The sequence below is a fragment of the Camelus ferus genome, chromosome 29 (genome assembly GCF_009834535.1).
Source record: "Camelus ferus isolate YT-003-E chromosome 29, BCGSAC_Cfer_1.0, whole genome shotgun sequence".
Lineage (NCBI taxonomy): Eukaryota > Metazoa > Chordata > Mammalia > Artiodactyla > Camelidae > Camelus > Camelus ferus.
In genome coordinates, this window is record NC_045724.1 from 18,391,155 (window position 1) to 18,414,246 (window position 23,092).

General features: G+C 34.6%; 1 protein-coding gene and 1 long non-coding RNA gene across 3 annotated transcripts in view; both read left to right on the forward strand.

Moving 5' to 3' along the window:
- Positions 1-23,092, forward strand: part of ARFGEF1 (ADP ribosylation factor guanine nucleotide exchange factor 1) — a 98,463-nt gene that overhangs the window by 8,269 nt on the left and 67,102 nt on the right. The window lies entirely within an intron of this gene.
- Positions 27-23,091, forward strand: LOC116660443. The gene is made up of 3 exons (XR_004315965.1): positions 27-37; positions 400-404; positions 21,927-23,091. It is a non-coding gene; the product is annotated as an uncharacterized LOC116660443 (long non-coding RNA).

Sequence of the window (23,092 nt, forward strand, 5' to 3'; positions counted from 1 at the left end):
TTTCATATGACTATCAGTCATATATATGTGCTCTTCTGTGTCTTTCACTCAGCATAATGTTTTGAGGTTCAATCATGTTGTGGCATGTATCAATGTTTTATGTCTTTTTACTGCTGAATAGTATTCTATACTGTGGATATACCACATTTTGTTTATCTGTTCACAGTTGATGGGCATTTGAGTTTAGTGAATAATGCTGCTGTGAATATTTGTGTAAAAGTCTTTATGCAGTCCTAATTTTTTATTTATTATTGCTACCTAGGAGTGGAATTGCTGGATCATATGAAAACTTTGTTTAACTTTTTAAGAAACTAAGTTTGTTTTCCAAAGTGGCTGCATACATCCTTGACAGCACTTCTTACTGTCTGTCTTTTTGATTTTAGCCATCCTAGTTGATAGGAACTGTTATTTCGTTGAAACAGTTAGCTTTTTGAGGTATTTTTTCTAGACTTTATTCTACATACATGTACATACACATGAACAGATGTATTCTTCAAAAAATTGAGCTATTTAATTTTTAAGACAGTAATAGGAAAAGAAGTAGCTAACATTTATTGAATGTTTACTGTATGTCAAGTTCTGTGCCAATTAAATACTTCGTTTGCTTTATCTCAGTCATGAAAACCCTATGTGCTTAGATGCTATTATTTGTATTTTGTAAAGGAAGAACTTGTTAGAGTTGTGTTTGGAAGATTTGGAATATGAACGCCTTTGGCTTAATGAACTGCACCCTTAGTCACAAAACTGTTCACAAGTAGCAAATTACAAAATGGGAACGGAGCACATCCGTAGAAAGAAAGGCACTGCTAAGAAAAGAAAGGGTAACGTGTATAACAAAACCATCAACGCACAGCACTATATGAAAATGTTGTTCAGTACATTTCTGTGAATCTTGAGGCTGTTTCTATACTTTGTGTTCATAATGGCAATCTTGAGTCCATCATGCAAAAGATCTCTTTATTCTGTGTTCTGCTTAAGAAGTCAGGCAGATGCATGTGTATTTTTCTATGCATTTTTTCTTTTTAAGATTCCACATATAAGTGATAGCATATGGTATTTTTTTCTTTCTCTTTCTGCCTTAACTTCACTTAGAATGACAATCTCCAGGTCCATCGTTTTGGTAATTGTAACTTTGAAGTCTTAAAATCAGATACTGTTTCTTCCCACTTTATTCTTTATCAGAATTGCTTTGTCTAGTCTAGTTGCATTGCTTTTCCTTCTATATTTAAGAATCCCCGTATCTATATACAGAAAATTCTGCAGGATTGTGATTGGCAATAGGTTAAATATGTAGATCAGTTTGGAGAGAATTGATATCTTTACTGTTTTGAGTCTTCCAGTCAATGCATGTTATATGTCTCTCCTATTCTTTAGTACTTTGATTTCCTTCAGTATACATCCTGTACGTGCTTTGTTAGGTTTATACTCAAGAATTTCACTTTGAGGGGAGCTATTAAAAATAGTATTTTTTTTTTAAGTTTTGGTTTCCAGTTTATTGCTGGTATATAAAAATTTGATTTATTTCTGTGTGTTAAGACCTTGCAAAATAAATGGATTTAAATACTAAGTGTTTTTCTTCTAGATTTCTTGAAATTTTACTTAGGTACGTCATTTGTGAATAAGAACAGTTATCTCTCTTTCTTTGCAATCTGCATGACTTTTATTTCTTTTTCTTGCCTATTGGCCTGACTGGGACGTTCAGTACGAAGTTAAATAGAAATGGTAATAATAGCCTTTCTTACCTTGTTCCAGATCTTGGGGGAAAGCATTCCATTTTTTACGATTAAATTTGGTCTTAGCTGTAGGTTTTTTGTAGCTACTCTTAAAAGTTGAGGAAATTCCTTTCTGTTGCTAGGTTGCTGGGAGTGTTTATCATGAATGGATGTTGAATATTGTTAGATGCTTTTTCTAAATCAGTTGATATGATCATGTGATTTTTCTTTTGCCTGTTTACATGGTAGATTACAGTGGTTGATTTTTTTTAATACTAAATTAGCCTTGGATCCTTGTAATAAATCTCATTTTGGTCATGATGTATAATTCTTTCTATAGATTGCTAGATTCTATTTGATATATTTTGTTGAGGATTTTTATATCTTTATTCATGAGTGATCTTGGTCTGTATTTTCTTTTTCTGTACTTTGTGCAGTGTAATTTGACACTAGCTACTTGGGGTCAGGTCAGATTTGACAGGTTAGGGACACAGTTCTCCAGCCTACCCAAAACTCCTTGCTTCAGACACCAGCCCCAGGGTTCAGAGTTTCCAGGCCACTCACACTTCTAGCCAACTGGCTACAAATTGAGGGTTCCCACTATCCCCGCAGTTTTGTTGGAACAACTCACAGAACTCAGAACAGTGCTGTACTTAGGATTATATTTTTATTATGAAGGGTACAAATCAGGACCATCTAAGAGACCCAAGGGCAAGATCTGGGAGAGCCCCAAATGCAAGGCTTTCTCAGGATGCACCGCCTTTCTGCCACATGAGTGTGTATCACCAACCAGGGAAACTCACCCCAGTTTTGGGTGTCCAGAGTTTTTGTTGGGGTTTTCACTATGTAGGGCTGATTGATTAAATCACTGGCTACATGATTGAACCCAATCTGTGATCCCTCCTCCCCTCCCTGGAGGTCAGGCTGAGATCATGTGCCTCAAAGCCACATAGTTGGTCTTTCCAGCCTGGCTAGCTCCTATCCTGAAACTGTCCTTGAGGCTCACCATGAGTTAAAAAAAATGCTCCTTTAACTGGGAAATTTCAGGGGTTTGGAGGCTCCCTCCCAGTGCCAGGGACAAAGACCAACCAAATTCTTGATTAAACAACAGTCTAGTTTTGTCATCAGGAAATGAGTTGAAAAGTGTTCTATCCTCCTCCATTTTCTGAAAGAGATTGTATAGAATTGGTGTTAAGTTTTTCTGTAAACATGTGGTAGAATTCTCCAGTGAAACCACCTGGTCCTGGAGATTTCATTTCTGGTTTAAACCAGGAATTTAATGTCTTTAATAGTTGTAGAACTAGTTAAATTATTTCATATTGGGTGAATTGTGGTAGTTTGTACTTTTTTTGCAAAATTGGTTCATTTCACCTCAGTTGTCAAATTTATGCGTATAGAGTTTTTTGTGTTAATCTCTTTAATGACTTGTGTTTGTAGTCATACCTCTTATTTCAGATATTGGTGATTTGTGTCTTACCAATCTTGCTGGAAGTTCGTTAATTTAAAAATTTTTTTCAAAGAACTAGCTTTTTTTCAATCATTTTTTTCTATTTTTCTGTTTTCAGTTTCATTGATTTCTTCTCACATCTTATTTTACCTGTTTGCTTTAGGTGTATTCGGCCTCTTCTGTTTTCTTAAGGTGGGAGTCTAGATTTGAGAACTTTTCTCTCTCTTTTAAAAAAAAAAAAGTGCTGAAATTGGCAAGAACACTTAAGTTCTATTCTCTTGGCAAATTTCTGTTACACAATACAGTGTTATCAGCTATAGTGACCACGTTATATGTTAGGTCTTCATACTTTATTCATCTTATAACTGAAAGCTTGTACCCTTTCACCAACATCACCTCCAGATTTTCCTCAACCCCAGCCCCCAGCAACCACCATTCTATTGTCTGTTTCTGTGAGTTTAATTTTTTTTTAGATTCCACATATATAAGTGATAACATGCAATATTTGTCTTTCTCTCTCTGGTTTATTTTACTTAGCACAGTGCCCTTCAGCTTCATCCATGTTGTCGTGAGGCTGAAAAATTCCTATTGTATTTATGTACCACATCGTTATCCATTCATCTGTGGTGGACACTTAGGTTGTTTCTAAATCTTGGCTATTGTAAATAATATGGAGTACAGCTATCTCTTTGAGATAATTATTTTGTTTACTTTGGATGTATATGCATAAGTAGAATTTCTGGATCATATGGTAGTTCTGTTCTTAATTTCTTGAGGAACCATTGTACAGTTTTCCATAGTGACTGTACCAGTTTATATTCCCACCTACAGTACACCAAGGTTCCCTTTTGTCCACATCCTTGCCAGCATTTGTTATCAGTTATTTTTTTGATAATAGGCATCCTAATAGGTATGAGGTGATATTTCATTGTGGTTTTGATGTGCATTTCCCTACTGATTAGTGATGTTACGCACCTTTTCATGTACCTGTAGGCCATTTGTGTGTCATCTTTGGAAAAATGTCTATTTAGGTCTTTTGTCCATTTTTAAATCAGATTTTTTTTTTTTTTTTTTTGCTATTGAGTTGTATGAGTTCCTTGTATATTTTGGATATTAACACCTTATCAGATATGTGGTTTGCAAATATTTTCTCCCATTCCATAGATTGCCTTCATTTTATTGGTGGTTTCCTTTACTGTGCAGAAGCTTCTTAGTAAGCTGTAGTCCCACTTGTTTATTTTTTCTTTTGTTGCCTTTGCTTTTGATGTCAAATTAAAAAAAAATCATTGACAAGACCAATGTTAAGAAGCTTACCCTCTATGTTTTCTTCCAGGAGTTTGACAGTTTCATGTCTACATTCCATCTTTAATCCATTTTTATTTTGAGTTGATTTTTGTGTATAGTGTAAGATAGGGGTTCAGTTTCATTCTTCTGAATATGACTCTTAAGTTTTTTCAACACAAATTTCTTGAAGAGACTATCCTTCCTTCACTGCATATTCTTGGATTCTTCGTCAAAGATTAATTGCTGTGGTTTATGCATGGGTTTATTTCTGGCCTCTCAAATCTGCTTCTTTGATCTGTTTGTTGTTTGCTAATAGCAGACTGCTTTGGATTACTATAGCTTTATAATATGGTTTGAGATCAAGAAGTATGATGACTCCAGCTTTGTTCTTCTTTCTCAAAATTGCTTTGACTATTCAGGGTCTTTTTGGTTCCATTTAAATTTCAGGATTGTCTTTTCTATTTCTGTGAAAAATGCGATTGGAATTTTGATAGGCATTGCATTGAATCTGTGGATTGCTTTGGGTGGTATGGACATTTTAACACTATTTAATTCTTCCAATCCATGAACATGGAATATATTTCTGTTGGTTTGTGTCTTCTGTGGTTTTTTCCATCAATGTCTTACAGTTTTCAGTGTACAGATCTTTCACCTCCTTAGTTAAATTTATTCCTAAATATTTTACTTTTTGATGTCATTATAAATGAGGTTGGTTTCTTAGAAAATTTTCTGATAGTTCATTGTTAATGTATAGAAGCACAACTAATTTCTGTATATTGATTTTGTATCTTGCAACTTTACTGAATTCTTTTATTCTAGCAGTTCTTGGGTGCAGTCTCGGGTGGAGTCTCTTTAAGAGCAAACAGAGACAGTTTTACTTCTTTTCCATTTTAGATGCCTTTTATTTCTTTTTCTTGCCTAATAATTCTGGCTAGAATGTTCAGTACTGTGTTGAATGGAGTTGGCAAGAGAGGGCATCCTTATCTTGTTACTGAGCTTATAGGTAAAGCTTTCAACTTTTAACCATTGAGTATGATGTTAGTTGTAGGCTTGTTATATATGGTCTTTATTATGTTGAGGTACATTATTTCTATACCCAATTTTTTGGAGAGTTTTTATCATGAAAGGATGTTGAATGTTATCAAATGTTTTTTCTGCGTATATTGAAATATATGGTTTTTATCCTTCATTTTGTTAATGTGATGTATCTTACTCATTGATTTGTATATGCTGAACTATCCTTGCACCTTAGGAATAAATCCCACTTGATCTTTTCTAATACAAGCATTCACTGCTGTAAATCTCCCTCTTAGCACATTTTATCTGTGTCCCACAAAATTTGTTCCGTGTAGTTTTATATTTTTTTATTTTTTAAATTTCACTCAGGACTTCCTCTTGATCTCTGGGTTGTTTAGAATATTATTTAATTTCCAGGTGTTTGAAAATTTTGCTATTACACTCCTTGATTTCTAGTTTTATTCCATTGTGGCCAGAGAATACATTCTGTATGATTTCAGTTCTTTTAAACTTGTTGAAGTTTATTTCATTGGCCTAGGATACAGGCTAGCTTGGTGAATATTCATGGGCATTTGAAAAGAATGTGTGTTCTTCTGTTATTGAATGGAGTGTCTTTATACATTTAGATCCTGTTGCTTGATGGTGTTGTTTACTTCTATATCTTTGGGGAAGTTTATGTTTTCTGGTTTTATTAATTGTGAGAGGGGTGATGAAGTCTTCAGCTAGAATTATCGATATGTTTGTTTCTTCTTTGAGTTGTATTCTTTTCTGCTTTGTGTGTTTTGAAGCTCTTTTTTTGTTGCATGCACATGTAGGATTGCTATGTGTTCTTTGGCATTGACCTTTTTATCATTATGTAATGTCCTTTGTTTCTGGTCATTTTCTTTGTGCAACTTTGATATTGATATGACTGTTCCTGCTTTCTTTTGATTGTTTGTGGTATATCTTTTTTATTCATTTACTTCCATTGTGCTTCTGTCACTATTTTTGAAGTTATATTTGATTATTACATTAAATTTGATGTAGATAGCATGATTAGTTCACATTTTTAAAATCTGATCTGCCAAACATTACATTTAATGTCATATTGTTATGTTAGAGCTTAATTCTGCCTTTTACTTTTGTTTTCTGTTATTTCTCCAGTGTGTTAGTGTTACTTTTCCTGCCTTCTTATGGGTTACTTGAACAGTTTTTTAGAATTCTATTTTGGTTTTTCTTTAGAGTTTTGAGTGTATCTCTGTATTTGATTTTTTTAGTGGTTGTGCTTCATATTACATTATCCATGTGTAACTTGTCAAAGTATACTGATGTCAACGTTTTACTAATTTGAATGACTTGTAGAAACCTTAGCTAGCTCTGTTTAGGTCCATTTATATGTGGATTTTTTTCAGTAGTCAATACTGCAGTGCTACACAGTTCACAGTTGGTTGAATCTGTAAATGTTGAATCGCAGAAGTGGAGGAATCATAGATGCAGAAGAATTGTGTATAAAAAGGTCTGACTATAAGTTGCAGATTTTCCACTACACTGAGGGTTGGTGCCTTTAACCCCTACATTGTCCAAGGGTCAACTGTATGTACCACATTTTATTTATCCATTCATCTGTTAATGGAAACTTGGGTTGATTCCATTTTTTGGCTGTTGTGCATAATGCTATGAATATGGGTGTACAAATATTTGAGGTTGCTTTTCTTTCTTTTAAGTACGTACTCAGGAGTGGAATCAATAGATCATATTATATTTACAAATTTTTTGTAGTATTTTCAATAGCAGCTGTATCATTTTATATTCCCCCAAACAGTGCACAAGGGGTCCAGTTTCTCCACATCCTCACCATTTGCTATTTTGTTTTGTTTTTTGACAGTAGCCATTCTAATGGCTATGAAGAGTAGCTCATTGTGGTTTTGATTTGCATTTCCCTGATGGTTAGTGATATTGAGCATCTTTCTATATGTTCGTTGGCCATTTGTCTTCTTTGGAGAAATGTCTGCTCAAGTCCTTTGCCCAATTTGAAATCAAATTGTTTTTTTTGTTGTTGAGTTATAGGAGTTCCTTATATATTCTGTGTATGTTAACTCCTTATCAGATATATGACGTACAAATATTTTCTCCCATTCCTTAAATTGCCTTTCACTCTGTTGATTACATCCTTTGATGCACATTTTTAAATTTTGATGTAGTCTAATTTATTTTTCCTTTTGTTTCCTGTGCTTTTGGTGTCATAGCCATTAAATCACTGCCAAATCCAGTGTCATAAAACTTTTCCTTTATATTTTCTTCTAAGAGTTTTAAGCTTTTACATTTAAGTCTTTAATCCATTGTGAGTTAATTATTGTGTAATGGTGTAAGGTCAGAATCCATATATTTGCATCTTTTAATATTAGTTTTAGAAAGATAAAGAAAACTTGTTAGTAGAAGTTGCTAATAAACAGATAACATCTTAAAAAAAATTTGAGTTGTTTGATTGTTAGACTTCTTTTTTCACTTTGGTGACCTCCTTAGGCTTTCTGCAATATTGCACACATTGTACTTCTTTTACTTATGCTACTCTTATAAAAATTACATTACTGTTTAAATTGTCTATGGGGGCCTTTAGTGTTGTATAAGAAGCAGAAAGAACAAGCAGTCTTAGAATAAGAGAGAAGGACCAGTGTTCTCTTTTTGTTTTCTTTGTAGTGTTTAGGTAGATGCCGTGGTATGGTAGAAAAACCCCTGATAGGCTGTTTTAAGTTCTAATCTGAATTCTTTTATTTATTAGATCTGAGACAATGTTATCAAGTCTCTGGGTCTCTTTTCTTCATCTGTAATGCCTATTTCATAGGGTTTTTATAGAGTTAAATGAGACAGTATATATAGTCACTAAATGTTAAGTTCTTCTCCCTTACATTGTGGTTGACGAAGAGATGTATATATAATTTATGTAGAAAACCTGTAAGTATCTACATAGTATTAAAATAGTTGCTTAAGCCATTTGGTTTTTCAGAGTGAAGTGACAGTTACACAGGTATATTTGCAAAAGAAAATCTATCGAACTGAGCACGTAACTTGTATGCCTTCTACCACGTGTATTATATTTTAATTAAAAGTTTACCCTAAAAATACTGTATGTTATAGTATTAGCTGGATTTATTTTTATATTGTGGGATTATTGATGGTGGTTTTTTTCTCCTTTACATATTTCTATATTTTCCATTTTCTGAACTGATCATGGTTACTTTTGTAATTATTTTTTAAAAGAAATTTAAAAGTTAACTTCATACTGAAATATTTATAAGTTAAATGATATGTCTGGAGTTTGCTTTAATTGAATTCATTGGTGGGGGAGCATGAGGTGGATGGAGGGTATAAATGAAACAAGGTAATTACTGAAGGTGGTTAATGGGAAATGAGGGTTCATTATATAATTTTTTTCTCTACTGTTGAATGTGTTTGGAATTTTTCATAATAAAAAGTTTCTAGAAGCTGATAGAATGAAAGAGTACACTGCGAAATGGAAGACTTAAAAAGGACTCAAGAATAAGATGACTTTTTTTTTTTGGAGAAAATAATTTTTGGATAACAAAAATTTGCCTCCTAATATTGACTGGAGCATGCATAGCACCATTTTGGAGTTGTAGGGGCTTTTTTTTTTTTTTTTTTTTTTTTTGCCTTTGCTGGCAGACAACCTACACTTTAGCCAAGTTGCTTTAGCTGAGCCACTCAGTTATAGAATATACATAAAATATCATTTGTTCTCAACTGTTACAGATCCTTATATATCTTTTTTAATATAACTTTTTTGAGACATATATTACATATATAGTTCACCCATTTTAAGTGTACAACTCAATAGTGTTTTTTTCTTTTAGTAAATTTACTGTGTTGTGCAACCATCATCATAAATCAGTTTCAGAACATTTCTATCACTTTCATAAAATTCCTCATGTCCATTAACTGTTAATCCCCATGCCTTCCCTTACCTACTTTCTGTCTCTAGATTTGCCTTTTCAGGATATTTCATGTAAACTGAATCATACAGTATATAATCTTCTGTATATGACTTTTTTTCTTAGTATGTTTTTAAGTTTTGTCCATGTTCTACCATGTGTCTGTATTTAGTTCCTTTTTATTGCTGAATAGCATTCTGTTGTATGGACTTGATATTCTGTTTATTGATTTACTTGTTGGTGAACATTTAGATTATTTCTATTCTATGGTGATTATGAATAATCCTGTAGATTTATGTGCAAGTCTTTATATGGATGTATATTTTGATTTCTTCTGGATAGGTGCCTAAAACTGCAATTACTAGGTTATATGGCAAACTTATGTTTAACCTTTTAAGAAATTGCCAGCTGTTTTCCAAAGTGGCTGCAGCATTTCCCTCTAGCAATGTTGAGGGTTCCCATTTCTCCCTATCCTTACCAACATCTGTTATTGTGTATCTCTAGAACACAGAATAGTCATTGTAGTGCTATGAAATGGCATCTCATTGTGTTTTTGAGTTGCATTTCCTTTGACTAATGATGTTAAGCATCTTTTTATGTGTCTATTAGCATTAACCATTCATGTATTTTATTTGGTATTACCTGTTCAAATCTTTTGCTCCATTTTTTGATTGGGTTGTTTGTCCTCATTTATTGAGGGCTATATGTCTTTACTGACTTAATGATACCCTGTGAGCATTCAGCTCTTCTCTTGCTTGCTCTTTGTCATTCCTTTCTTTTTCACTACCTTATATCTCCCTAAATTCTTGTCCTTCAAGGTTTAGCGTAAATACCACCTTCTTTTGAGGACTTTCCTGATTATCTGTTACTTACTACTTCCTACTCTCTTGGTCTCTTGTCCTTTGAAACTTAGTGCTTAGTTATTTTAAAAAGTAGAAAGATCATGGCATTAATGGACTTAAAAATTTGCAGTTTGGACTATTGAGCTTTTGATATAGATATATAATTTTGGGGTTTTTTTGAGGCACAAATTTAAATATGGTGTATACTACTTTTCAAGGCTGGTCTGAGAAGGTGAGTCACTTACCTAATAAAAGAGGTTAGCCGTTGCCTAGGAACATGGCAGCTCATTTTCTCCGTGTGAAGCAAATTACAATTGACCCTTGAACAACATAGGTTTGCACCGGTCCACTTACACATGCATATTTTTCAATAGTAAATATTACAGTACTACACGGTCCATGGTTGGTTGAATCAGTGGACACAGAGGAACTGCAGATACAGAGGGCTGACTGTAAGTTATAAACAAATTAATCCCTGCATTGTTGAAGGATATTTGTCATAGACCTGTTTCTGAATTTTAGAAATTTTTCTTAAGGTCTGTAGATTGTCCTTTATCCATATCAGTGGCCTGGAAGTAGCTTGAATTTTTTTGTTTCATGTGTAACTTATTTCCTCTAACTCAATTTTATGATCATTCTTTTATTTATTCAACAGTTATTTATTATCTGCTATCAGTGTGGTAATACAGTTTTAGTAGCATTGGCCCTATCACTGTGTGACCTCGGGTGTGCCACTTAGGTATCTGTCAGTTTTCTCACGCATACAGTCAGAACAATAAGAGCATCTGTCTCAGAGTTACTGGAGGACTTAAGGTATTTTAAAGCACTTGCAGTGGAACCTGGCACTTGGTAACTGCTCAGTAGACATTAGGTGTTGTTATTTCATGCAGCATGTGACAAGAACCAAAAAATGCATTGGTGCATAAAACTGAAGGGCCATTTTCTTAAATAGATTATACAGGGATACCTTGTTTTATTGCTGTTTGCTTTATTGTGCTTTGCAGACATTGCATTTTCTACAGATTGAAGGTTTGTGGTAACCCTGCTTTGAGCAAGTCTACCAGTGCCATTTTTCCGAAAGCATTTGCTCACTTCGTGTCACTGTGTCACATTTTGGTAATTCTCGCAATATTTCAGACTTCTTCATTATTATTGTATTTGTTGTGGTGATCTCTGATTAGTGATCTTTGATGTTACTCTTGTGATTGTTTTGGGGCACCAAGAATCATACCCATATTAAACAGCAAACTTAATAATGTGTGTGTGTGTGTGTGTGTGTGTGTGTGTGTGTGTGTTCAGCTGCTCCACCAGTTGGCCGTTCTCTGGTCTCTCCCTCTCCTCTGGCCTCCCTATTAAAATTAGGCCAGTTAATATCCCTATAATGGCCTCTGTGTGTTCAAGTGAAAGGAAGAGTCATATGTCTCTCACTTTAAATTCACAGAAATGATTAAGTTTAGTGAGGAAGGCATGTTGAAAGCTGAGATAGACTGTAAGCTATGCCTTTGTACCAAACAGTTAGCCAAGTTGTGAATGCAAAGGAAAAGTTGAAGGAAATTAAAAGTGCTACTCCAGTGAACTCAAATGACAGGAAAGCAAAACAGCCTTATTGCTGATGTGGAGATTTTAGTGGTCTGAATAGAAGATCAAACCAGCCACCACATTCCCTTATGCCAGAGCCTAATCTAGAGCAGGGTGCTAACTTTTTTCAGTTCTTTGAAGGCGGAGAGAGGTGAGAAAGCCGCAGAAGAAAAGTTTGAAGTTAGCAAATGTTGGTTCACGAGGTTTAAGAAAAGAAGCTGTCTCCATGATATAAAAGTGCAAGGTGAAGCAGTAAGTGTTGCTGTAGAAGCTGCAGCAAGTCATCCAGAGGATCTAGCTCAGATTGTGAATGACGGTGGTTACACTAAAATGTAGATGTAACGGCCTTATATTGGAAAAAGATGCCAGCTAGGACTTTGATAACTAGAGAGGAGAGGTCAGTGCCTGGTTTCAAAGCTTCAAAGGACAGGCTGGCCCTCTTGTTAGGGGCTCCTGCAGCTGGTGACTTGTAAGGTGAAGCCAGTGCTTATTTACCATTCTCAAAATCCTAGGACCCTTAAGAATCACGATGAATCTAATCTGCCTGTGCTCTGTAAGTGTAGCGACAAAGCCTAGATGACAGCACATCTGTTTACAGCACGGTTTGCCGAATATTTTAAGCCTACTGTTGAGACCTGCTTCTCAGGGAAAAATAGATGCCTTTCAAGATATTACTGCTCATTGACAGTGTACCTGGTCACCCAGGAGCTCTGATGGAGATGTACAGTGAGATTAATGTTGTTTTCATGTCTGTTAATAACACAGCATCCGTTCTGCAGCCCACAAATCAAGAAGTAATTTCCACTTCTGAGTCTTATTACTAAAGAAATACATTCTGTGAGGCTATACCTGCCATAGTAGTACCTGCCATCCTCTGATGGATCTGGGCAAAGTAAGTGAAAACCTTCTGGAAGGGATTCACCATTCTAGATGCCATTAAGAACATTCATGATTCATGGGAAGAGATCAAAATATCACCATTAACAGGAGATTGGAAAGAAGTTGATTCCAACCCTCATGGATGACTTTTGAGGGGTTCAAGGCTTCAGGAGATAAAGTAGCTACAGATGTGCTGGAAACAGCAAGAGAACTAGAATTAGAAGTGGAGCCTGAAGATGTGACTGAATTGCTGCAATCCCATGATAGAGCTTTAACAGATGAGGAGCCGCTGCTTAGGGATGAGCAAAGAAAGTAGTTTCTTGAGATGGAACCTGTTCCGAGTGAAGATGCTATGAAGATTGTTGGAAGGACAACAAATGATATATATTTTAATACAAACTTTGTTGATAAAGCAGTGGTAAGGTTTGAGAGGATTGGCTCCAATTTTGAAAGTTCTTCTATAAGTGAAATACTGTGAAACAGCATTGCATGCCACTGAGAAATTATTCCTGAAAGGAAGAGTCAATCAACGTGGCACACTTCATTGTTACCTTATTTTAAGAAGTTGCCATAGCCACCCCACCCTGCAGCAACCACCACCCTGATCAGTCAGCAGCCATAACATCGAGGCAAGACCCTCCACCAGGTGAAGGTTCTGATGACTGATAGCATTTTTTTTTTAGCAAGTGTTTTTTAATAAGGGTATGAACATGGTTTTTTTAAGCATAATGCTATTGCACACTTAATAGATTACAATGTAGTATAAACATAATTTTTAGATACGTGAGGAAGCCAAAGATTCATGTGACTTTATAATGACCCGCAAGATCTCTGAGGTATGCTTGTATACATTTGTGAAATGCTTTCATAAAATCAAGCTTGGAAGTGGTTGCTTACTGGATATTTATCATATTGTTGTTTGTACTTTTTCACATTTAAAACTTTTCTCAAAAAAAAAAAAAAAAAAAAAAAAAAACTCAGCCCGAAACAAAGCACTGTAAACACCTCTTTGATGCTCCTAATGTTCTTATGAGACAGACAACTAAATATTACCATCCCTGTTTGAAAAATTTGTAAACTGAGGTGTAGAAAGGTAGATGATGGCAGACCTGGGGTTTGACTCTCAGTCTTTCAGGGCCTCTAACTCATTTCTCTCTACTGTATGTCACTTGTACAGCTAAGTGTGAAATAGAACCCAATGCCCTGACTTACAGTGCATTATTCTTTCCATGATCCCATAGCTGCTGCTTCTGCATATCTGACATTGAGCAGAATCTATGAAATGTCTGGTTGTTTATGTACCAGTAGGGGTGTGAACACTGAGAACAATAACTGTTCTTGTTGATTTTCAGTGTAGTCACTGTAAGTTGTTGATAGTGAACAGCCCCTGCATTCTTTTCTGTCCAAATATTAAGTTCCATTAAAGGATCATTTTCATAATTCATAATTTCTCTAAATGTTTTCTTTTCACTTAGTGAGTTTTCTTTATGTTTGGCTTACCTATATTTATTTCTTTAGTATCATTAGGCAGGGACTTGATCTGAATGCTATTAAGGTCTTTATTTTGTATTTTATTAAAAATATTTTATACATAGTCTGGAATGGAAAGAAAATTATTGATTTGAAATATTTATTATTCAAATCATGTTTCTAGTTTTGGTTTTCAAAATAGCAGGATTTTTTTCTGTTTCTGAATTAATAGGCAGCACAGTGGCTTCTTGTTTTTTAGAACTTTTATGGGGACATTGGAAAACTACAGTAACATCATTCTAAAATTAATATTATTTTTAATTAATAAGTCATTGAAATTCAGCCATTTGATTTAGGCTTGTTTCTTCCCAAAATCACACTTAAATCATTCCATACTCTTGTCAGCTTGAGTAAGTCACTTCAGGTTTTTTAATCTGTAAAGTAGGCATGTTGGTAATACTGCCTCTTGTTCTAAGAGTTAATATGTAAACTGCTCTTAATTGTAAAATGCTACACAAATAGAAGGTGTTTTGCTGTTTATTAGAGTTGTTCCTTTTCATGTGATTTTGGTGAGCTAATCAACAACTGTCATTATCTTAGAAGACATTTCTCATGGATCTCAATATCGTTGATGTACCTACCACACATTGAAGGAGCCGTTTCAGCCCGTTGCAATTTTTTATTCCTAGTTTTAAGTTATTTATCATGGAAAAATTAAGTGCACTAGAGAACTTAATTTACAGTAGTAACTCATATCTTCAGGTCACATGTTCCGAGATCTCCAGTGGATACCTGAAACGGTGGGTACTACTGAGCCCTCTGCCTGCTATGTTTTTACCGATGCAACATACCTATGATACAGTTTAATTTATAAATTAGGCATAGTAAGAGATTAACAACAATAATTAATAATAAAATAGAACAGTTAAAACAATATAAGGTAATAAGATTATGTAAATATGATCTCTCTCTCAAATACATTTTCCATCTTAACTAAGCATTTAACACACTGTGGCTGTAACTTTTGCAGTTTGAGGTGCAACAGCAAAATTAGCACGAATTTCTTTTTCTTTCTTCACAGTTTGAGTAGATTCATTTTACCATAGATCTTAGCAACCACAGCATTCTTTTTTTTTTCTTTCCTTATTAAGTCAGGAACTTACACCTTTCACTTAAAAAAAAACTTCTCTTTAGCATGTCCAAATTGCCAGCGTCACTACTCTTGCACTCTTGGGCATTTACTGGTAGTAAAATGAGGGTTGCTTGAACAGAGCACTGCGATACTGTCTATGACAGTTCATCCTGATAATGGGAGGGCTACTGAGTGACTAAGGGCAGGATACACTGGAGGGATGGTTCATGTCCTGAGTGGGACAGAGCAAGATGGTGTGGGATGGCACAAGATTCCATCACACTACTCAGAAAGTCATGCAACTTAGAACTTAGGATCATTTATTTCTCAAATTTTCCATTTAATATTTTCAGGCTGCATTTGACTGTGGCTAAAGTGAAACCGTGGATAAGGGAGGAGTACTGTACACGTTATCTTTGGCCAGAGATCAGGGTCTAAAAGTTGTACGGGGCCTTTCTGTTAAAAGTAGTTAAACGTCTTTTTAAATGTCAAATTAAACTTGAAAATTCTAGGTTTGAGTTATTTGTAAGCTAAATGCTATTCGTGTGTCTAGTTTTCATTTGAATCCAGTCACTCCCCTTTAGTTGGCTTTTGCTGTATTATGGTGGAAACTTCACTTTTCACCTTTATTCTGAAATTTTACTGGTATGCAGACCATTGAGGACAATTGTAATAGAATGATTGCAGTCATAATTTTGCATTCCTTTTTGACACATCCTCTAAGACCATATTATCAAATTGGGGGTCTTCTGGCTTCTGTCAGGGAGGGCAGGAATATTGGCTTTTGAATGAAAATCTATTCTCCCTTTCATATTTCATAAAATACCCAAGCCAGTATAGCCCTGACAATAATAAGATAACATTTATTTGAAATTCAGCAGGAAATTTGGAAATCTAAAGGACTGCTCAGCTTCTTACATCATACATGCTTGTGTATGTAGGTTTTTTTTTTTTTTTTTCAGTTTGGTAAAAGAATCAGCATTATGTTTGCCAGTAATTTTGGAAGTAATGGATTCTACTAAAAGTACATATAAAATGCATTCACTTAAGGGAAACTTTCTGTAATTTGGTTTATGGTACTTGTTTCCTTTTATGGAATGCTATAAGGTAGAATTTAGCTTAGCTCAGGGAAAAATGGTTACAAATACATGGTTAGTAAAGTTTCTAAGTTGCATGAAAGAATACTAAGTATTGCATTAGTGGCTGTGACAGTTTTTACTGTAAAACAAGGCAGTAAGTAAAATCTTATGATATGAAATATTCATTTAGCCTTCACTCTGGTGTCAAAGCACACGTTACTGTGCGTTGCACCTTCCTTTTCCAGAATTTTTAGAAGTTTTTTTGAGAATATCAGAATTTACGTACTTTTATCAGTTCTGCAATCATCATTTTAGTACCTGTGAACATCTGTTAATTCATATTAGTGAATATTCATTGTACAAGCAACTCCTAGTTGATCCCAGCTGAATGTTCCCATTGCATCTTTTTGCTTCTACTAAATAGGATGGGACGTAGAGGCAGTGATGGTCGTAGCATAAGGAAAAGTTATCTTTTTGACTGTTTTCTGGGTGCTAAAAAAGAAACTTAAATTGGTATTTTGTTTTAAATTACTTTGTACTTCAATAGATATCAACTGTTTGTATATGGTTTAGTCATAATTTTGCAAACTGATTTTGCACATGACCTCCAGATTCTAAGGAGCCTGATAGGTATGTTAGAAGGGTTTAAGGGACAAATTCTGGCTGCATTTTATTAAGCACCATAGCTTTTAGCCATCTGATTTCCTTATCTAAACGCTCAGAACATGCTAGAACTTTCCATGTTCCTAGCAGTTTTTTTATGCCCTTCAGTTAGGTGTCTCTCCTGTTTGCCAAGGAGTTATTTCAAACCCTATTCTCAAGTCTCCTTACCCACCCTTTCTTGTTCCAGTTATCGATTGCTGTGTAATGAACCACCCAGGACTTGGTAGTGTAACTCAGTGACCATTTTCTTTGGCTCACAAATTCTCTGTATCAAGGAATTCAGGAAAGGCATGTTGCTGCTTCACAACGTCTGGAGCCTCAGCTGGGAAGACTCCAATGACTGGGGGAGATGTGGATGGCTGGGAACCGGAAACCTCTGGAGGCTTCCTTGCTCACATGTCTGGCGCCTGGGCTGTGATGACTTGAAAGCTGGGCTCAGCTGGGATTGTTGACTGAAGCACTTGCATATGGCCTCCATGTGGCTTGGGCTTCTCACATCACAGCCTTCGGGTTCCAAGGGTGGGTGTCTGGAGACCCGGCATTCCAGGAGAATCCGGCAGGGGCTGGTAGGCGTTTTCTGACCTAATCTTGGCAGTTGTTCGTTGTGACTTCCACTGTATTCTATTGGTTGAAAATGAGTCTCTGAGGCCAGCCTGTATTCAAGGGGCTAGGGGTTTGGAATTAATTAGGCTCTCTCTTTTGGTTGGGTGTGGCAAGGTCACTTTGCAGAAGGACATGTGGAGTGAGAGATAACATAGTGACCATTTTGGAAAATCCAGTCTGCCACACTGTCTCCTGATCTTCACGTTTATATGCCTTAGTGCTTGCTAAATACTGCCACTTGAACATCCCAGTCGCTTAAAATGAAGCATGACCAAAATTTGTATAATTTGACATAGTTCACAGAAGCACTGAAGTTAAGAACTTTTGTTTTGTAGTCACATAACCGTTCTTGATACTTGGCTCCAAGCCACTTGTGGTTAATTGGTGGTTAGAATCTGATTCCCTTTCTAGAGATTTTTCCTTCTGTGAGGTTATTCATTTAAAAGAAGGAAGCAGGCAGGAAAGAACTGCAAACAATGAATTCCACAAATATTTTTGAATACTGGCAGTATTATAATTGATGCATAACCTCCCACTGCTGTGACAGAGACAACACATTGGATGTGTAAGTTCTAATGTGATGATTAAAAACTCTTCATTTGACTTTTAATCTTTATTCTTAGTTTACCAGTTTAGTTTGCATTGAGTAAAAACTGTTGGCTCTTCAGGCTATACTGTAAGACAAAATGGTCTAAGTCTTGCATAGTATATAGATAATAGAATTTGTTGAATCCATATAAATATTATTTTGAAGTTTATATTTTTACTGTCGGGGGGGAAAAGAAAGCTGCTAAGCAAGTTGATCGGTTTTTTTTTTTAATAAATTATTCTTTCTTGTTCATTAGAGAAGTCCTGTGCCTTATCAACTGTGTCAGGTTGGTTCCAGTAACTTAATGTTCTTGAAAGGAATAAAACTTACGTTTCTTTCAAAATACTTTAAAATCTGTATTTTCTATGCTAGTTTACAATGATGCATTTCCTTTCATTTTAATCTTTCCTTCTATATATAATACAGTGGTTATGTTTCTAAGATTTAAAAAATTGTATAAAAATAGGGATAGGTGGAGTTAATGGCTATAGAGGAAATAATTCCTGAAAGAATTTCAGTAATAAAGTTTAAGGGCTATGACTATATAGTTTAAAAGCTTAAATATCACTAAATAAACAAATCCAGTATCTCATTTTTATCTTATTTCAGCTCAAGAGTGATGACTTTTCTTATCACATTCACTATTGTCTATTTGCATTCTCTAGTGTTTTCCCGAACAGTGTCAAAAATATTTTGCTATTTGTGGTCATCCTTGTCATGATTATTCTGACTTTAACAGGAGAATATTTTACAATTAAGCACCAAGTAGTTTTTGGTTTGAGTGTGCTACTTCTTAATTTGAATCTTTAATATTTTTTTTCTTCTGGGTGTTTTTCCTTTAATAATAGGAAATTAATTAGTTTATAGTTGACCTTGGAACAGCACGGGTTTGAACTGCATGGGTCCACTTATATATGGATATTTTTCAATAGTAATCACTACAGTACTACACAGTCGTGATTGGTTAAATCAGGGATGCAGAGGAACAGCAGAAATGGAGGGCTGATGATAATTTAACCCCCGCGTTGTTCCAAGAGTCAGTTGTATGTCTTGATTCTACTATTGAAGGCCAGCCTGAAGCAAACTATTTTCAAGTCCTGATTCATTAGAGAAATAGTTTCCTCAAAGACTGTTACTAGACATTTATTATAAGTTAAAAAAAAACTGAAAAGAAATTCCTTTTTAGCATGGATTCAAACGCCAGTTTAAGAAGTCTTACAGGTCCAGTAAATGGTTGTGGACACAGTGGATGAAACCAGACTGTTTTGCACTCATTTCTTTTAACCACTTCATGGCAATGATTCTTAAACTTGTTTGTATATTAGAATCCCCTTGAAATCTTATTAAGACAGGTTGTAGGGCTCCATGCTCATAGTTTCTGATTCAGAAGTTTGGTGTGGCACCTGGTGATGCTGCCAGTCCTGGGACCACACTTTGAGAACCACTGCTTTCCATGTACTCAGCTCATTGTTGAATGAATTTTTCAGTTCACTCACATCAGTTAATGGAGGGTTGCTTAAATATAGCACCATGTGTAGTGTGTAATACTCTTAAGACTACAGGAACTAGTTTCTGGATCACTTTTAAACCATTATTTAACCAATCTGATCTAGTTTCCTCATCCACAGAGTGAGGAATCAAGGGTACAACTAGGTAATGTATAGAAGAGTGTTTTAAACTCTGTTGCCGTACAAATATAAAGTAGTATTATATGCATATATAATTTTTTTACAATTTGTTTATGGTTCTGTGGGTTTATAATGTTACTTTTTGTATTTTGGTAAATACTTAATCTCTCTACCTCGCCCCTATTGCTGCTTGTCCTTTTAATCTTGATTACTTAAAAAAATTTTTTTTTAGTTGGGGGTAAAACTAAGTTTGTTTGTTTTATTTAACAGAGTTACTGGGAGTCGAACCCATGACCTTGTACATGCTAAGCTTGTAATCTATGACTGAGCTATACCCCCCCCCCTTAATCTCAATTTCTTTTTAGTGATAGTGTCTTTCTGTTTAAGTGGCCTTGAATGGCTTTGAAAGGAAATATATTAAAATGAATACAAGTGATCTTAAAGAAGACTGTAAAAATATAAGCATTTTGCAGGACCATAAAGATAACTCCGCAGGCTGAAAACATGCAAGCTATGTTAATAATCAGTGGGAGAAATTGTTATTGTTCTTTGACCTTTAAAGATTTTGTCAAAACATTAAAAACTCTTTGTGGGTTATAAGTGTATAGGAAAATAAAAAAATAGTGAAGTTTATATTTAGTGCAAACTGACTTCAAACATTAGAAACATTGAGAATTAAAGTGTTTTTTATTGCTTTGTAAAAAAAAATTACTGAGATTAGTTTGGACAGTGCTTGCCTTGTATATTTACAATAAAGAGATGGGTAGGTAGATAGATGTATATAAATATTTTAGTGCCATCTAAATTGGCAGAGAAATATGTTCAGTGTAGCTTATGTTAGGTATGTTTTATTAGACAATTTAAATATGGACACTTAAAAAATAATGAAATCACAGAATAAATAGTTCATAAAGCCTATAGGATCCTTTGAACCTAGTGTTTTAGAGCAAAAGCCAGCAAACTTTTTCTGTAAAGAGCTTTGTGGGCCAAAAGGAAAGGTCAGCAATATTGTGTAAGGACTTAACAAGAGAAACAAATTTATGCAGACTTTTTTATTATTGAAATTCAAAATAGTAGCAGTTGAGTATTAATTTTGTTACCTTGGTCTACTAATGAAAAGAGTGAAATTCTTTTTTGCAAGGATAACATTCTTCATTGGGCTACAAAGTTAGTGTCCCTATCATCAAATTGGTCACAGGTACTCAGCTGTAAAAACTATTCTTAAATTCATGGGCGGTAGGGAAAGAAGTGGTGGGTTGGCTTTGGGATGTGAGCCGTAATTGTTGATCAATGTTTTAGAATATAAGGACCTTTGCAGTTACTTAATTGGTGAAGTGAGGGTTGTTTCCCAAGGTTACATAGTTACTTAGTTATCTTATTGACAGGTGCTATCAAAACAAGGCTCTTGAAAATGTTATGCTACCTCTGATACTCTTAATTAAAATATTTTTTCTTAAACAGGAATATCCTATTCCCTAACTATTTTATAAATGGAAATTCACCTTATACAAAAACTGCCACCTCCCCCTTCCTCACATCTTTTTTCTACCTTACCTGGTTTTTAGCAACATCTCAGCTTCTTTAACAATAACCATAATGTTTTTAAATTAAAAAATACTGTTTTAAAATTTTTATGAAGATTTGAAACAGTTAATATATCATTTCCCTCTCATCTGTACTATATTTTTAGAAATGATTTAAATTATTATTATGTGCACCGGTGAACTGTACAAGCTTAGTAGCCATATGCAGATCTTAAAGATCAGACTTTGAACTTTTATTAAGTAGTATTTTATTTTATTTTTGTTTTTTTAAAAACTTTTTTAAACTTTATTACATTTGGGGGGGGGGTAATTAGGTTTTTTTTTTAATGGCGGTACGGAGGATTGACCCCAGGACCTCGTGCATGCTAAGCACTCAGTCTACCACTGACCTATACTCTCCTCCTAAGTAGTATTTTAAATACCCCCAGATAATATTTTCACATTCTCTCCCTTCTGCTCCTACTGGTAAAATGGAAAGAGCTTTGGTCCACAGAGAACTAGACCAAAATACCAAATAACAGTGCTTAGCACAGACTAGGAATGCATAAATTGTGCAATGACGAAGTGATTTGACAAAGTCACTTTATAAAGGGCTTACTGTCACCTCTGGTACATGGAGGGTGCTTAATACATGATAGTTCTTAATAATTGCTATAAAATCTAGAAGTCTAGAAGTTGTTCATAGTACCCAAATTTAATACATTTTGCTTAGTATTCATGATACACCTGTGTAGTAGGGTAGTTGAAAAATCAGAATCTGGAGTTAGATTACCTAGTTTTAAAACCTAGTGAAACCAGATTAGCCCCACACCGAAGCCATACAGACCCTGAGCAAGTTATTCAACCTCTCTGTGCCTCAGTTTCCTAATCTTTAAAATGGAAATACGATAGTACAAACCTCATAGGGTTGTTACAAGGCTTATGTTAGTACCTGTAAAATGTAACAGTGCTTGGCACATAGTAAGTTCCCAAAAATTGTTGGTTGCAGTAATATTAATTATTAATGTTATATTTGAATGCTTTTCTTAAAAATTTCAAATTTAATCAATTAACTGGATTCCCAAAACTATCATTAAATTTAAGATTTTTCTGTTACAGATGGAATGTACCTAATTTTCTTCATCTCTTATAGATGTAAACAGCAAAAGGGAAATTTCCCATTAAATTGAGAATACGTGTTTTATAGCACCTTGTATAGTCACAGGTAGAAAAATTGATAAAATATCAACAAATATGTAGATGGTTAAGAAGTTATAGTCCTGGACTGATAATCTCCTTGAAATAATCCCAAGGGTGGTACCTTGAGCTTTTTTCCTCAACCAACATGTACCTTATCTTTTGTGATTTGAATACAGCGTGCTTATTATTTTGTTCTTAATATTAATGCTGGTCAATGTAAATAGTTACTTGACAAAAAAGAAAAAAACTACTTTGAGGAAAGAAAATGCTTTGGGAATTAGTAACCCACAATTGTACCTATCCTTATGGTTGTTTATACATATAGTTTTATAGAATTATATTCTGTAAATTAATACATTTGTCTGCAACAGAATATTATTAGTACCTAATTTTCTTTTGAATTTGCATTCTTCTCAACTTCTTATAGAAGTTACAAATTAATTTATAAAACCTGTAATCAAATTACTTAATGATCTTTCTGTTGTTAAGTTTTCTAATGTATGCTTTTTTTTTCCCTCCC